Genomic DNA, 18,145 nt, shown 5'->3' on the forward strand with positions numbered 1-18,145 from the left:
ATTCACATACGAGAACGCTGAAATGACCTGTGATTGGTCAAAGTCTCCCGTCACGGGCTAGATTTTTTAAAGCCTGAAAACATGAGGAGGAGCAGAGGTCTAGTTTTCTCCCAGAACACTTGAATTACAATATGTTGAAAGGTTATTACAGTATTTCTGCCCAATGATTCCAAAAATCTACGGCCTACTGCCACTCTAATCTGATGTGGCAAAGAAAACAAACTGCATGAAATGTGACTGTAAAGTGTCTTGAGAATTGAAAGATATTGAAGTAAAAGACAGTCCCATTTCACCCCTAGAAAGGCGGTTCAATTCTGATGTCTGTCCTTTCACCATTTATGAAACACAACATTTTATCAGCGTGACTGCAGAGTAGTGGGAGGGAGAAGATGGAGGAGAGCGGGCAGGTGAACCAGCAGGGGTCATTTTCAGCCATCTCGAGCTGCATTTTAAGTCTTAAAGCGGTGTGGGAGGTCACTGAAGGATCTGCACAGGCTGTATTCATGCAATGTTAAAAACACCATTATCTTGTTTCGATACAGACGAGAGGAGGGAGAGAGAGAACGCAAGCTTGTTTTTCTGTTGGTAATTATAATCTCAGCATCAGATCAATCCTGCTCTCTCACGCACTCTGCTAAAAAAAACATCTCTGGAAATGAGACACTGGAGATTCTTGCATTGGTGTAAATGTTTTGTTTTGCAAGTAGAACACATTTTAAATAATGATATAATAAACCATAATAAGTAGGGATTGTCTGCTTGCCGAATTCCCAGATTGTTGTATGTAAAAAAAAAATAAGTACAGGGTAGAATAACAAATATTTATCATCTTTTGAAATACCAGCTATTATTCTGTATTCCCAAATGCTGAAGAAAAGTGCACAATATGATCAATATTTTTTTTCATTATGTTCTCACACTTGCATGCTGTCTTCGTCAAGCTTGAATAGAAACCTGCTGTTCTCGTTTTCTTCTTCTTTGGCTTGAAGAACTTTGCTTTGCTTGTTTTTCCCAACTGTTGTGTTCTGGCCCTCCACACACACACACACACACACACACACACACACACACACACACACACACACACACACACACACACACACACACACACACACACTTGCACACATTAACAGCACATGCAGTTCTTTCCAGGTCAGACCAGAGCTGAACAGCATGTTGCCTAATCAGGTGTTAAGTTCCACTGTCTGTGTTTGTGAAGGAGAAAGCTTAAACTATGAGTTTATAATAGGAGTATGTTGCCATGCATAAATAGGCTGCAGTATCTGCGGTGGACAAAGCCGTCAGTGAAGCGATAGTTTACTGTAGGTCACTTAACACAAGTCATGAACACACTGTGCAATTAAAATAAAATAGGGGTGGCAGTCGGACATGTCGCACTAAGGAAGGAATTTTTCATGTGTCTCATTCTAATCCAGCAGTGTGCTCCACTTTTACCAACACAAAAGAGCTTCACAAAGTGTGCGACTCTCTGAGGATGAAGGGAAATCTGTCACACATACAGAATGGTAAACACAGTCCTCATCAGGGCTGATCATTTCTTTTAGTTGCAGAGGGTACCAGATCAATATCACCAATTATGAGAACATGTTGAGGTAAACGGTGCCAACGACATCCCAGAGTTTCTCCGTTTCCAACAGCAGCTCAAAGTCACTCAGTAAGCACTCGTTCTTCAGGGGAAGTAAAGACGGCTCCATTTCCTCTCTCAGAGTTTTGACTTTTATGTGAAGGTGGTGTTGAAATAATGAACTAGGACTCTTCATCATTCTCTCCCAAAGTCACCTATGAGGATTGTGGTACTTTGCAAACACCTCGGAAGATACGACAGATGAAACATTTTAAAAGATATCCACATGTAGTCCTAGAAGCAGGCTAGGGACTGATAACTGACCCTCGTTAACCGATTGTTAACCGACAAGATTAGTGCGTCGCATACAGCGGTGCGCCAGCTGCAGTGTATGTTCAAAACAGACAACTGCCACGGTGTTGCGTGTATTGTCGAGGACACATGCAGACACTTTCCCAGTAAAAGTCTCCACCGTACCATTTAGTTTAGCTGTGAGGTAATCGGCTGTGTGTCTGCCCGGCGTAACGGCACCGTGTGTGTGTTAGTGATACGTTAGCAGCTGTATAGCGTTGCTGGTGGCTTCGTGCGCGAGTGTCCGACAGACCGTGTGTGTGTTTGTGGCGGTGGTGAGTGTGGGGTTGTTAGTGGCGTTATAGTTGTGAACGTCGCAGTGCAGTTTGCATTTGTTGGTGAATAAATGCTATAACTCCTCAGCTCAAGCAGAGGAGTTGTCCTCAGCTTTTTAATTAGATTTTTACATATTTCTTCTAACCATTTAACCGACAGCATTAATCTGTTAAAATTCTTTCTGTCAGTTAAAGGTTAATTATTAACATCCCTAAAGCAGGCAAAATCATTTTTTTAATTTTGAAACTAGTGCAAAAGGACATCTTGTAATGCCAGTGGTCAGCTTTAGAACTAAATCCACCTCTTATAGGAATGCATTTTGTTTTCTTGGGCTCAAGGAGAAAACTCACACAGGTAATTATGTTCTTCTGAAGTGAAAAAGCAGAAGTAGTGCTACAGTATATGGAACAGGGCAGTTGAAAGTCTCAAGGCTTTCAGGAGTGGAATTTCTTATTAAGTTTGCTGTCGTGACCATTGCACATGCTCTTGACATAAACATATATCTATCAAGCACACCGACATCTGTGACACAGGCAGTACGTTCAATAACGCTAAACGTTCAGAGCTTCTTCAACCTATACAACAAGAGACATTTCAGTAATACTGCAGGCCATTTAGTGTATTTTACCACATGATTCAACTTTTGCGATAATGGCACAGGTATTTGCATTTAGCACACAAGTGATCCAGGCCATATACTATATATACTGTATAGATTGATACAGTATATCACTGAAAACAGCAGTTTTAATACAGAAACATTTCTTGACAATGTCATTGTAGTGAATGCTGATTTGCAGGATTTCAATACCTGGTATTTTGAGACTTGTTTTGGGAAATGCTGTAGATTTACACTTCAAAAGTAACGGATCATCACATAGTTGATGTGATGCTTTCCTCCCTTTTTCATCTTTTACATGAGAAGACTGTATTGGAGTCAGTGATAGTCATCTCATCCTTCTAAAAGGAAGTGGGTTGTTGTTTACTGACTAAGTAGACATCCTGACGTTACTCCTTATTGACAACTGTTCGTCAAATAAAAGGGACCAGTTTAGCTCCAAGAAAAGTATGAAAGATAATACTGAAATTAGCAGTGTGCAAACCAGGAGTGCATCTGTCTACAGTAGCAAGTGTTGTAATGTTATTACCAGATGTATAGATGATAGCGGTGGGAATAACCCTTTGAGTTTATGCGGAGGTAGAAGGAAGTTTTTATTCTTTTATTTTTGGCTTGCTGGAAAAAATGCTCTAAATAATGCCCGACAATAAATTACATGTTTGACTTTAGGACATCTCTAACTACATGCTAAAAATCAAACATTTTAATGTATTAATTTAGATATTTTTCAAATTAAAAGTCACTAGAAGTGTATGATTCAACTTTTTCCCATGGTGTAGCATTAAAAGAGTTAACAAAAATCATAATATCGAATAGCAATACTTAAAAATCTCAATACATATCGAATCAGCCCTCAAGTAGACATTGGATATAAGTAGTATTGAATGGGGAGATAGGTGAATCGTCCCAGCCCTGATAGATAAGCAGACTTCATCCTGCAAATCTAATAGAGGCGACTCTGTTTGGAGAGTAAGCACTTTCTTTCTCACCAAGGACCGTTGTGGTGAGCAACAGCAGTTCCCCCTCATTGCCCCATCTCTTGTTGAAAAAATGCACACAATACCTTCCTCTTTCTGTCAGTTCTTTTATGTGGGACAGATCTACTTACACTTCATACAACTGCTGCCAAGTCGCCGGCGTTGTAATCCATGAGTCCAAGGGCCTTTTTTTAATCCATAGAAAGCTTTTGTCTGCCCTGAGTTCTGTCAACAGCTTTTACAGTTTCCGCAATTATGTCCTTTCAAAGGTCTGATGCAACTGCTGGTAAGTAGCACTGCATTAGCATAGAGGTAATCTGTAATGTCATTTTATGTTCTTTTTCCTATCAATGGCTATAAAGAGTCAAAAGCCACAGAATTACCATGTTATTATCTTTTAGTGTGGCAAACCACAGAATCAAGATACACCTCATGATCTTCCAGATTTTTATATATAGTAAATAGTTGAATTACTATATTAGCAATCACAAAACCAAGAAGATAACTGAAATCCTTTTCAGTGCTTGTGTGCATCCATTTAGGTATCTGGAGTACCTACCAAGCCACAAACTGTGAAATAAGAAAACCAAGTCAGTTGTTTTTGTGATTCAACAAGCCATTCAGATTTGGCTCCCCTTCCTATGTCACAGTTCTTAAAGAGACAGGCGCTAAAACGGAGCGTTTCAGACAGAGGGTGAATACTAGTATATTCAGACAGACAGGATGAGAAACATAAAGTGTTTTTTGAACATGAAAGCATGTAAACATGCTCTAATAGAAACCTAAAATGCAAGTATGAACCTGAAAAAGAGCATGATAGGTGACCTTTAAGAAGGGTCTTGATTTGAAAAATATCTTTTAAACAAAAAAAAACCTTCACCTGGGATTTGCCGTTTAAATCATCTCCTATATGTGGATCGCAGATTTCTATCCACCCTTCATGTCACACTCAAAAAGAATTCATCACTTTATCTTGAGTCCATTTCCTTCTTGTCTTCTGTCCAAACTGAGCCGTGCCCCCCTTTTCCTTCACATTTCAAAGGTCCAGTTTGAATGAAGATGCCGTTCTGCCCGGTGTGACTTGACCCCGGGTTTGTTTACCGCTGTGAAGAAGAGTATGGAGTGAAATCCCCCTCCATCAAAAATACAATCTCTTGTCATTATCTTGAAAAGCTCTTGAAACACAGTTGTTGCTCAGAAGGTTGGGTATAGCGGCTCGCTGCACTGCTGTGGAATGAAGCGGGATTAGCTGGACAAATTGAAAATGAGGTTGTGTAATTTCATACTTGAAAGACATAGAAAAAAAGGAGAGCAGAAGAATTACTGGGATGTCTACATATGTTCATCGTGAACATTATTTTATTTCTCTGTTGTTGTTAAGGCAATTCAAGCTGCAGAGACGCCTAATGAATGCCGTGCTTGTCATTTCCCCAGTCTCCGACAAAAGGAACTGGATTACTGGGATTGGACTGAGGGAATCTGTATGCAACAAGCAGACCCAGTGCACATAGCAACAGTACCTCTACCAGCATGTCCTTAAAGTATCCCCACTGCCACACAAACAAACACACATCCACCTAGTTGAGCAGGCGAGTTGAGGTCATGGATCTCTGTGTGCTATCCCGGTGCCTGTCAGACTGAAGAAAAATTAAAGCCGTTCAGAGAAAGCTGCAGAGAAGTGCTTACTGCATCATGCCGATAACGTCCTCTCGCCCAGTGCTACCTGCTCCCCCCCGCCGCTCCTTTGTTGAGACTTTTAAGATACAGCGTGACTGGCTCGGGGGGGGATCCCTCACCTTCTCAGCAAAGACACATCTGCGACGCGGGTCCTGTTTGCATGTTTATGTGATGGTATGGGAAGAGGCCTTATTCTGATTAAATCAGCATGTTGAAAGGACGGTGAGAAGCTGAGTTGAATGCATGTGTGCAGTGGGTTGATATGGATGTGCTCTGACTGAGGGTTAGCCTGGCTGTGTATGGTCTCATGAAGAAATGAGAGGAGCTCGGACGTTTGCAGCATATTAAATGGTTTCTACAGTATGTGCTCGTAATGTCATTGGACTCGGGGTGGATCAGCTATAGTAAAGTAGACAGGGTTGAGTCTGCTTGTGCTGCTCCACTGAAGCCAGCACTTTATAAAACAGGATTTACCCGACCATAGGGCTGCAACTATAACGACTATTTAGATAATCAATTCATCTGTTGATTATTATAAATCAGATAAAAAGCATTTTTTCAGCGTTTCATTCAAAAAACACGACGTATTCCTCGTGTTCTTGTACAACGCTCTGTACACATTGGGGATAAAGCCATGCACAGAGAATATAAAAGGGAAATGTAACTAATATATTTACTAATTCTTTCATTTTTATTATTCTTAATCATGTCTCTTTTGTTTTATTTTTCTTATATATATTTTAGCATCTACTGTCTTTTTATTGTTCATTTGCGCATGTTTAAATGTGTTGATTTTTTTTGTAAAGCACATTCAGCTTTAAAAAGTGCCCTATAAATAAAGTTTATTATAATATTTGATAAGATATTGCTCAAGTTTCTGTTATGAATAAATAAAGGGTTCACTTTAGATGGCATGGAATATTCTAAATACTCCATAATGTTACGTTATAAACCGTTTCAACAGAATTACTGGAAGACATGGAAAAGAGCATTTTGCATAATAGGTGACCTTTAATTTAAAAACAAACAAAGATCGAAGCTTTGAAATAGCTTCATCAGGGGCCTGGCTACATTGATCCAGAGAAGGCAGACAGAAGGTATATCCGGCTGTTACGTTTGTTTTTAAAATAGAACCTGCAATCGTGCGTTGCCTCTGTACTTCTCTCCGCTGTATCGTCTCTGCCTCCGACACTTTTCAAATGCTTACTCCGGAGGGACGAAGGAGACGGCGTCATTTCCTGTAATTCATCATGTGAACTACACACAAGGCGTGGCATTGGCTGACTTACTGCCCACAGAGATGTTACAGCGTGTCGTGCAACATAGACCAACAAAAAAAAATCAATGACCGAATTTGTTGCCAACAATTTTTATGATTTTAATAACGTTACTAGTTTTAATTGATTAGTTGTTGCAGCCGTACCCAACCATTTAGTTGTTCAGAAGGTCCCCTGCCAGGTGATTTCTGCATGTTAATTCATGTTGTTTGTGTACTTGAGACCAAAACAGACACAGCAACCAGGTCTGGTAGCAAAAGAGAGCTTCCTTTGAATTATTTATGCCAAGAGATTTCTAAATGTCAGAAATTTCAAACCCAGGATTTTACAGATAAAAGTACAAAATGGAGAAATGTCCAACTCCAGTGGGAAAAAAAGGTGATTGCAAGTCATTTGAAATTCTGATTTTCACATGATACATATTGCACTACATGTGGATTTCTTAGCATCATATCAGCACTGGAGTCATTTAACGAGCCTTTCCAGGGCATACACCTGCACATTTTATTGTTTTATACTCACGTGTCTTCTTAAACCTTCTGCATGATGTGTGTTTGCTTTGCATTTCGGTCGGGTGGGCGTGTACATGTGTGTGTGTGTGTTATTGAATGGGTGAAATGGTATCCCACAGTTAGCTGTCCTTCAGCGGTGGCTTCGACATGCCGAGCTGATTCGCCGTGAGTGGGCCGGTGGATCGAACTGTATATTTAACACTTGATGGACTGGCAAATGGCTTTCTCTGTGCTCCTGGCAAGCTCACTGATTTCCTTGTGCTCAAGAGAGAGGTGAGAAAGGTCGGCGAAAATGCGTCCATGTGACTGGCTGTATGTGGACGGTGGCTGTATTTTATGGAAAAAGTGACTCGTCTTTATATTCATTAGAATATACGTTTGAGCAAACGAGAGAACACAGCGTAGTATGTATCTCACCTCGCTCCTCGTATACACACCTGGTCATATATGATAACCAATTAGGAATGGCAATTTCCTTTTGATTAAAGACATAAATAGACGTTGCACTGTGTCACAGAGGACTCATTCACTGCCTGCATGCTCCAAAGTCATTTATTTGGGCTGTGATATAACACTACCCATAAAATACAGAATGGTAATGACTCAAAGGTCAGAGGCAGAAGTCCTGGTGGAGGTGCCATTTGTTTCTTAATACCCAGAGAAACTCTAACATTATTGATCTCCCACACCGCATGACTTTGAAAAGTAATTACTAGGTTATGTATGATGAGATTTTCCTCCCCAAGGGATAGCTTTATTACTACAATATAACATCCTCTCTCCACCCCTAAAGAAATACAAGGTAGTCGATACAGCGTGCCTGTTGTTTGCATGGAGAATGGATGGGCAGTTTCAATGACGGGACCAATTTATTTATCGCAGCTATAGAAGTAAGACAGTGAAGGGGGGGGATGGTAAAAGAGGTAAAAAAGGAAGCGTTCTCTTCACAAGCCTGCGAACATCATATTATTTCGCATAATACGGTTCCCATCTGTGTGTCATGCTGATTTGTTTATCTCTCACGGGGGATTCAACCTATTTATTCTTAAGAAAAAATAAAGCTGCTTTTTCATATGGCTGCCTTCAGAGGGAAGAGGGACAGAGCAGCGTGCATGGCGCTTATAGGACCACTCGAGAGGGAGGGAGGCAGCGGAGAAGAACAAAAGGAGAGGAAAGGACAAGATGGGAAGGATAAAGGATGGCGGGAGAGGAGAGGAAAGGAAGGAAAAAGTAAGAGCGCAATGAGAGAATGAAAAGGGGAAATGGGATGGAGCAAGGCTGGAGCGAGCGGGAGAGTTATGATTACTATGCTCCATGCTGTTTCGCATGGCTCCTCTTCCCAACAGCCCGAAGCGACCAGGGCTCAGATTTGGGCTGCCAACCAAAAGGTGGATATCAGCACTCCTTTGAGCCTTCCTGCCTCCGTCCCCCCTAACCAGACTTCACACACGCTGCTTCTATCAACTTAGTCCGTGTGTGCTGGTCTTTGAAGTGTGGGCTACGTGACGCTTTCATGCAGTTTTAAATTCCCTTTTGCAGGTTATGGCGGTGGTATTAATTGTCAGTTACTACAAGGTCTTACAAAGCCAATTGAGTTGATTCGCATATGGCCATCACAAACCACATCGCATTGGGCATGCACAGTATGAAAGTGAATATGGAAGTTATTAAGGGGGTTATTTAGAGTTCAGCTCAGCTGAGATGTAACAGTTACATTTAAAGCTTCAGTAGGCAACACGTTTTTTGGCATCATTGGGCAAAAATGCCATAATAACCTGTCAGCATATTGTAATTCAAGTGTTCTGAGAGAAAACTAGACTTCTGCACCTCCTCATGACTCTGTTTTCAGGCTTTAAACAATCTAAACTTTAACTAATCACAGGTCATTTCAGAGAGAGAGAGAGCGTTCCTATTGGCTGTGCTCCGGCTGGTGGGCGGTGCTTGTTGTGAAATCTGAATATCGGTATGCTAAGACCTCATCCACATTGCGGAAATCATCTAAATATTCAGCGTTGACATTGAAAATCTTTTAGATAACTCTACGCTTTCTGTACCAACACAACAAACACTCCACCATGGATGTATTCCACTATTCCACCTTTGTCTTCCAGCAACACGTCACCTCGCCAGATTTCACAACGAGACTTCTCCTTGAGCAAAATAATGTAATTACAATAACAATCAGAGCTTGTCGTGGCAAAAACAAGCACTTTTAGTGGATGTAAATGACAGTGCCAGCTTGCCCCAATAGCACCATATTGCAGCCCGTGAGCAGCTGCCGTCTGCAGCGCTCTCCCTCAATACTGGACCAATTTCAGAAATTGTTGTCCGTATTAGTTAGACACAAAAACAACATGAGAGAATTGGGTCCAGGATGAAAAATACAGAAGTTTAATTTCTAGCCGACAGGGTTTCATCGAACACCAGGCTGTCTTCTTCATAATTATATATCTAAAAATAAATGCAGTAACCATTTATTGATATCACGTTGTTATACATCGATCCTTCCATTATCTGACAGTGAACTGCATAAACAGATGGCTTGTCTCGATCCACGAGAAAATGTAAAAGAAAGGTCAGCTGAGAAGTTTCTGTTCAGAGATTTAATTTCATGTAAAAGCCTACGCAAGAACCAATGTTCTATTTTTCAGTATTTGTCTTCTTGTAGTGTGAATGCTGCTATTTAACCCGTCCTCTTTTGCTGCTCCGTATGAATTTTGTTTTACCTTCAGCTTTACTGAAGCAGATGCATGATGAAGTGCATCCTTTTACTCCTTTGTCCTAGAAACTGTGGCGGTTTTCCCCTCCATTAACACAAGTAAAAGGTGATATGTTCATGTTTCGTTCTGTAAATCAATCTCCCAGTTTGTCATAAATAAATTACAGATTTACCTAAAAATCTGATTTGATGTTACGCAAAGGAGTCTCCTCAGTAATTGTATTTCTTTGATAATTATAAAAAAATGCATAAGGTAATCATTTATTGACCTTGTTTTGTTATCCGTTGATCAGTTTATCACCAGACTGAGCTGCGTAAGCAGACAGCCTATCTTGATCTATAAAAACTAAATAATTTAAGCCCCTTTAAAGTACAATAAAGGTCAGCTGAGGTGCTTCAGTGAAGGCAAGCAGCAGTATATAGTGGATGTTGCTGGCTTGAAGATAAAATAATATCATCATATAACCATGCAGTTAACTTCCTGGCCCTTACTGGCACTTTGAGAATGAGCTCTACCTTCGTGAGGAATTACCCATATACATCATCCACACATGCAGTCTGGATAAACACTCATAATGTTAAGGTCTGTGTTGTTCTGCCTCATAAAATCTCAGCACTGGTTTGTTTTTCCTACACACTGCTCTCTCCCTCTCTCTCTCTTTGTGCTCACATTATGGGCTCACATCCCCAGAGAATTCCAATTTTCCACTGAAAAACTTTGTTCTTCACCGTTAATTACAGTAGGCCAATGTTTTCTCTCGCCCTATAATTACAATTCAGAAAACAATTACATATCATTCAGGCAGCATGATTACCTCCTGTCACTCCAGCCCTCCGTGCCATAATTTAATATTTTGCTCAATGATCACTCAGAGGATTCATAAAGGCAAAAGAGGCTCCCACTTCTAGTGCATTTCCTAGTCATCAGCCACTCTGCTTGTTCGTCTGATAAATGCCGGGTAGAGGGAGGCACTCTGGGTTTGACAATGTGCCATTAAGCCATCCACAGACCCACTCTTGCAGACGCTAGGTGATTAATGTCTTCTCCTTCTCCCCATTTAGCCCTTCAATAATGAACCTGAATTAACAAGCCCTTTGCTTCTGGTGATGAGAGCTGCAAACACGACACTTTCTGTATGAACACAAACCCCAGCCACAAAAAGTTGAAGTGCCTCTTTTAAAGCAGTTAGAAGTGATGATGGATGATAATGTTGGACAAAACATTTATTGAAGTATAACATGTGGTAAAAAAAAAGAAAAACACTAAATATGTTGAAGAGTGTGTTTTGAAATGGAAATGTTAAACTCAAACAAAGGTAGAAGCCACAGATCACAGACAGATGAAGTCCATCAAAATGTCTCCATATTAAAACGACAATCCCGTTTTCTGATGTGTTTACTAAATAAATAATTCAAGAAATAAGCATCCATGTGAATTATTACATAATTTGTATCAGTGCTTTGAAATAGAAACCACCTTGGACCTAATTAAAAGAGAAAAACAACAAGAGGTTCCAGCATTACTGTGTAACTGGAGTCAGTGGAAGTGGTAACACAAACAAAGTAAGGTGCCTTGTCAGAGTGTACATCGGTGGGTATCTGGAGGTTAATATCATGCATAACGCAGGTGGAAATTTACATTTCACACACAAAACAGCCTTCTATTGTGAGAAGTCAGGGAACAAGGTTTTACATGCTGTGACATTTATGGTTTCTACCTCCATCATTTTTCAATTTTGGCAGCACCTTGATGCTGCTGTCAGAATGTTTGGGAATGCAGCATGTGTTGAATGTCATGTCATGCATAAAATTGGATTACATTTGGCCAACAGGAGTAGGTTAGATATTAAAGTTCCACTGCTCAAAGAAGTCCCCTATAAGATAAACAAGCATGATTGCTGTTGCTCCGCAGCATTGTCTTATCACGGCTCAGTTGATGTTTGGTGCTGTGACCTGAGGTTTATAAAGCATCCTGCTGCACACTCAGGCTCTCAATGTGATAAACAAACTCAGAAGTTAAAGGAGAAAAAAAAGTTTTAATAAGTAAAGAAACAACACGAAGTTGGAAAAAGCTGCCGTACCGAGATGTCTTCAATGTAGAGTGAGAAAATGCGATGGCAACAGGAGCTTTATTTAGCTGCAGTTTTTTTTTCCTCTCGCAAAATGAGTAATTCAATTAATCAAATGTGAGAACTGCTACATGCTGTTCTCATTAACAAAAGGTGTCCACATTAGTTAAACAATGAAGCTAATTTGATTAACTTAATAGGGCTGCAACTAGATTGTTTTTATGATTTCTTAATCTGCAGATTATTTTCTCAAGTTGATTCAATAAAATATCAGAAAATAGTGAACAGTGCATATCACAATTTCAGAAAATGTAAGTTCATTCTTTTTTTTCCCAAATATATTAAATTTACAGTCAAAGAAAAACTGCAAATCTTTGCATTTCATAAACTGGAACCACTCTATTCTTTTAAATAACATTTTGCTTGAAAATCATGAATAGATTATCAAAATTGTTACCAATTAATTTTCTATCAATCGACTGATTGATTGATTGATTGATTAATTGTTTCAGCTCTACAGAAATCCATAACTGTTCGTATGCTGTCGCCCTAAACAGCAGCCATCAATGATATTCTGTTACAATTCGATGGTGGAGCATCAAGAGTTGGTATTGATGGTATTGATGCAACCACATGGCTGGTCCAAATGAATATACCCTTTCACAGCAAAATAGATTAGCTAGTCCTAGATACATTACATACAATGACTTTATTCAGCCCAGTATAGGATTTACGTCAATATTGGAAAATGTGGCACCTCACGACCTATGTCCAATGCCAATATCCAGTGCTAATGCTGGATGTAGTGTGCTCTGGCCCAGTGGGAAGTAGGGGTGGGGGATGTGGATTGTGTCGAGGCCTGCCATTTGTTCGATTCAGCCATCGCATGTAAACTTTACCACTTCTTTACTATACACCGTTCACAGTTTGCTTAGAGGTTACTGTGTAATATAGTGCATATGTGTCCCTTGACTCTATTGACATTGCCAGCCAAAAAGACAGCAAGCCACTACTCAGATCAATGAGACTGAATAGCAGAACAGAGGAAGAAATTTCAACCATGTGCAAATGTGTGTGTCGTAGTATCTAATGCACAGTTCTAATCTGTTAGCTGAAATAAGCGTCAGGTGTCAGCTTTAACCACAAATCCGAAGTATTCTAGTGAATGTAATCCAATCAGAACTGCTGCATTGCCTGTCCTAATTCATGTTAGGGCTCCTCAGTCACCTGTAACTTGCATGACTGTGTTGAGGATTGCTGGGCTTTGGGGTGACGGGGCAAGAAGAAGCTAATTTTCCCACTCTGGCCAATCTCTCTGAAGCATTGGCCAAAGCCCTTTGCTGTACACCATTTGGAGGAGCCTTCCAGATTGCGCAGTGCAAGCCTTTACTGAAAGCCTATTATTAATGGAAAGGTCAAAGCAGGGTGGGTGGTTAGATAGCAGCAAGGAGATACTGTCAGTTCTCTCCCCCTTCACTGTCCAAGACCGAGGGGAGTAAGGAATACAGGAGCAAGCTCATAGAGGTATTATAGCTCAGCACTGTGTGTAACATCGGTGTGCCGCAATGGGACTGAATTTCCATACATGCTGGATTGTCATTTTGGATTGCCGAATCTGCTCCGTACTACCGGCACATTGTGCATATTTTCTTCAACAACAACAAAGACATTTTTTTGTTTTCAAGAGTACTCTCAGACGATGTCCATCAGTATCAAAGCTAGGGTCGGTAATCTTGAAAAATTGGCTAAAGTACATTAGCTCCAAAAGTCCCTAAATCTAGAGAGAAAGTCGGCAACACTGACAGTCCATCCCTTCAGGCCTTCCTCTAAAGCCACTCCCACAGAATTATGTTCATGAACATAAACAACCAACATGGCCATTGTTAGTCCAATCATTTCATTCAGGCCAAATGAAATGATTGGAAGGGTTTATTACAATCCTGCGACAGCCTCAGGTCATTATTGATTACTGTTGAGATTTAAAGAGAATTTCAAAGAATAACAAAAACTGTTTTTGAAGAACACTACCAACCCTAGCTCTAAGCCTCTTAAGCTAATAATTACCTCCAGGGTATATATAAAAGAATGTTCTCACTAGCATTAAAAGAGGGCCCCGTTGTGATGGGAGTACCAGGCGCCTTTCATTGGCAGAGGCTAGCGGGCGGGAGGGAGTGTAGATCCGGATGAGGGAGTTCAGGTAGGCGGGAGCTGTTTTTGTTGCTGTTTTGTAAGCAAGCAACAGGGTTGTGAATTTGATGCGAGCAGCAGCTGGGAGCCAGCGGAGGGATGTGAACGGCGGAGTGACGTGTGCTGGTTTGGGTTGGTTGAAGACCAGTCAAGCTGCTGCGTTCTGGATCATCTGCAGAGGATTGAATATGCATGCAGGGAGGCCTGCCAGTAGGGAGCTGCAGTAGTCAATGTGTGATATTACGAGAGCCTGTACCAGGAGTTGTGTTGCCTGCTCTGACAGGTTGGGTCTAATCTTCCTGATGTTGTAATAAATGAACAGATCCTTCTGGTCCGTCTCTACACATTTTACACATTATTTGCTCCAATAATTAAACTACAGATGTCTGCAGTTATTCAGGATTACAATTAGATAAGGATGCCCCACCCGATATAACAACAACAACAAAAAACATAATTGTAATAATTTCTGTGTAGTTCATTTGCTCTACTCAAATTCAAGGAGGTACTCGGATGATTCAATGATTGCTTCGCCAAGGAGGCATATTGACATTCGCAGGAAATGAGAGCATGAGATAATTGTTGTTTTGGGGAACACTGCAGCCATGGAAACTAGGAGGCACAACTGCTCAAAACAATATGCAGCCTGATATATAGCAGTGGATATTATTGCATCTGTACTTTTAATAGGTTGGGAGGGAAACTGTAGAAACTTATCAGCTACCGATTCATCAACAAACTCAGTTACTTATTATGTCATGTTACCATGGAGAGTATCAGTACACCTTTGCAAACAGCGCTTCCATCATCTCTGGATATGACCTGAACACTTTTATGAATGTCATCTAAACTTTCAAAAGTTATCTCTTTCCCTTTGTAAACATTCAGCAGCCAGCAGACATTTATCTTTGTTTGCCGAGCATCTTTCCCGACTGCCTCGCTCCTTTCGGGCATTTCAGGCATCCTCCTCATTTTATGTACCGCCATCTATTTTAACTGTCTTGACAAGGTTAATGGTCTCATAAATGTCTGTGTCTGAGAAATCCCGTGGGCAAGATTTCTTCACTGGAGGAGTTTTCAGTTTTGTTTGGCACTGACTGGTGCAGGAGGGTCCCCTGCTTTGATCTCAGTGGCTTCACTTAACTGGATGCTGAAGGCATGACAACGGGGATGGCAGTCTACTGCTCGATGCAGAGCTGTTTGTGTCAAGGTGTTTGAGTCACAGTGCATCATGGGAACAACTGTTTTGCCCCCTCAGTTTTCTGCAAATATTGCAGTGATTGAGCAGCAGCTTCACATATGCCATCTTTGACAGAAATCTATTTAGCAGGTGGATATGCATGAAGTGCATGAAGTGTTCTGTCAATATGTTTGTGCTGTTCACCCTCTAAGCTCTGGGGAAGAACTGGATTATACAAATAGGTTGCATTGCAGTAAATCGTTCTCAACTGTGTCTTTCTGTCATTGGAAAAAGGATAAATGGTTATGAATAAGTTCCCTCTTTGGTGGTGCATTAATCGTGTTAGAGATGCAGATTACATCTCTGCATGTTTGCATCAATTATTCATGACGTTCTAATATATGGTGCACAATTTCAAGTAAACCATTGTTCTAAAAATGATATCAAAATGGTTTTCACAGAGGGGAAAATAAACGGCATGAACATGGTTTTATATGTGCATGAGTTATATGGAATGTGGTGGCACTCATGTATTAAAATGGTATGGTGAAGCCATGACACCATAAAACTCTGCACCTTCATTTGATGCAGTGTGGTGGCTTGTTGAAGATGATTGGCCTGCAGCTTTCACTGTTTTCCAGTCAGGAGTGTTGTGTGCCTGTAAAGAAATGTTTTTACTTATTTATTGTTTTTACAAATCTGGCTTGAGGCAGGTCATCACCGGGCAGATAAGCACAATCAGGTTGCTAGTGACGGTTTAGCACAACTGCCTTTTTGGCGAACTGAGCTTCGAGACTCCCTCTGGCCCTCTCATACTGTGAATTGCTTCGCCATCGAGCCACTTTGAGGGAGAATGACCGGAGTATAGGGAATACAGATGCAGCACTCCAACAAGAATCACCTTGGATTCAACCTTGTATAGCTGCTGTAAGAAAAACAACTCATCCGATGACAAAATGGGACAAATCGGCAGGAATTTTGGGATAACTGTCATTGCGAGGATCCAGAGCGTGCATCCTTCCTTTAAAGGTGGATGAGAAAATAAAGCAGAATTTATAAACACGTGCATTTCATGTTGAGCCAAATGGTATTAAACTATATATTTTCATTGTCTCTTTACTGTTTTTGTTAAAGAAAGAGGTCTCTCTGAAAGGCTGAAATGCTTCTTATTAGTCGTTTTTAAGAGCTATTCTATTTCTCCAGTAACTTTTCACTGACTTGACATGACGAGAGATTTTAAACATAACACATAGCCTGAAGCACGAACCAAACCTTCTCTGACTCAACTGTCTGCATTCATAATGTGCACGCCTTGTTTTGCTGTATTCAGACTGTCATGTAGGAGATTACTGTACTGAATAGCTGTTATCTTCATTTACAGTCAGTAGTGGTGAATGTAAGCAAATATTTCTTATGGTACAAGAATATATCTTAATATGTTCTAGGAATGCTAATTTTGAAAACATTTTTGTAACCGTTAACCGACAGGATTAGTGCGTTGCATGCAGCGGTGCGCCAGCTGCAGTGTACGTGCAAAACAGACAGTTCAGCCGTCTGGGAGAGTTAGCAGCCACGGTGCTGCGTGTATTGTCGAGGACACATTCACCACCACTTTATCAGTAAAAGAAGTCTCCAAACCCCGATAAAGGACAACAATAAGTAAAAATACATAAAGCAGTTAAGGGAATTTAAAAACATATTAGCCCCCCTGAGGCTTTCTCTGAGAACATTCAAGGCAGCTTTGTCAATGTCAGTTAAGATGACCAGCGGGTGTGAATCAAGTTGAAAACAAGTGCACAACAGTGCATGTTGGTATGTGTACATGTGCATCAATGTCTACTTTAATGAGAATGTGTCTCCAACAATTTAGTGTCATAGTGATAACATAGGAAAATAAAAACTAATCAAATGTGAAAGGCACTCAGCTCGAAATGAATTTGCTAAAACAATAAAAACAATGCAATAAGAGTGATAAACATTCACGGACTAATGGAATAAACACAATTACAAAAGACAGATCCCATTTAGAGACTCACATGATGAGCATCTTCCAATTATTTTACTCCGCAGGTAGCATGCTGGATATTGTGTCATAGCCATGAGGCCATCGGAAATCAATGTGCTTGACAAACTATTCCAAGAAGAGTTAAGCTCTGCTTAAGCAAACCTTGATTAAACTCTTAAATGGTTTCTCTACGGTATGGATTTAAATTCCCCCTCTATCTGTAAACACTCAGCATATAATCAGAGTTTTTAAATAAGGACCTTTTTAAAATGAGGTTTTGTTTGGGTGGTTATAAGTAGCCTCAGTGTTTTGAAAATGAACTTGCTCTTTTTTAGAGCAAGTTTTGCTGGTAAAAGCTTCACAGCTAGACAAAAAACAATATTAAAGAAATCTGTCCAATCAGTGTAGTTCAAAGCATTTAAAGTTGAGTATTCAATTCATTTCATTTAAACTATATTCGTCTCCAATATTCATGAAGAAATCTTATCATAAACCTGCATTGCGGAACTTTTGTCTCCTCCCTCCAGCAGCGAGAGTAATTACACAAACACTGTTGACACGTACTTATGACGTATGTTTGCAGGTGACCATGCTGCATCTCCCCCGCCCCCCAGGAGCGCCGTATTCAAGTCTTCCCATTTATGTTTTTAACGTTCACTGTTGTAATATTTTACAAATATATACCAACCTGTCCAAGAGCAGTAACGCGAC

The 18,145-nt window shown here is 40.4% G+C and overlaps 1 protein-coding gene and 1 long non-coding RNA gene across 6 annotated transcripts in view; one reads left to right on the plus strand and one right to left on the minus strand.

Moving 5' to 3' along the window:
- The window catches only part of ntm (neurotrimin), a 398,233-nt gene that overhangs the window by 30,748 nt on the left and 349,340 nt on the right, over positions 1–18,145 (plus strand). The gene's annotated exons all lie outside the window — the stretch shown is intronic.
- Positions 1,203–6,946, minus strand: LOC119475331. Of its 2 annotated transcripts, XR_005203767.1 has the most exons (4): positions 6,909–6,946; positions 6,676–6,773; positions 3,809–3,815; positions 1,203–2,074 (listed from the first exon to the last, which is right to left on the minus strand). It is a non-coding gene; the product is annotated as an uncharacterized LOC119475331 (long non-coding RNA). The 2 variants fall into 2 exon arrangements; XR_005203766.1 differs by having other exon boundaries at positions 6,676–6,940.

The sequence above is a fragment of the Sebastes umbrosus genome, chromosome 17 (genome assembly GCF_015220745.1).
Source record: "Sebastes umbrosus isolate fSebUmb1 chromosome 17, fSebUmb1.pri, whole genome shotgun sequence".
Classification (NCBI taxonomy): domain Eukaryota; kingdom Metazoa; phylum Chordata; class Actinopteri; order Perciformes; family Sebastidae; genus Sebastes; species Sebastes umbrosus.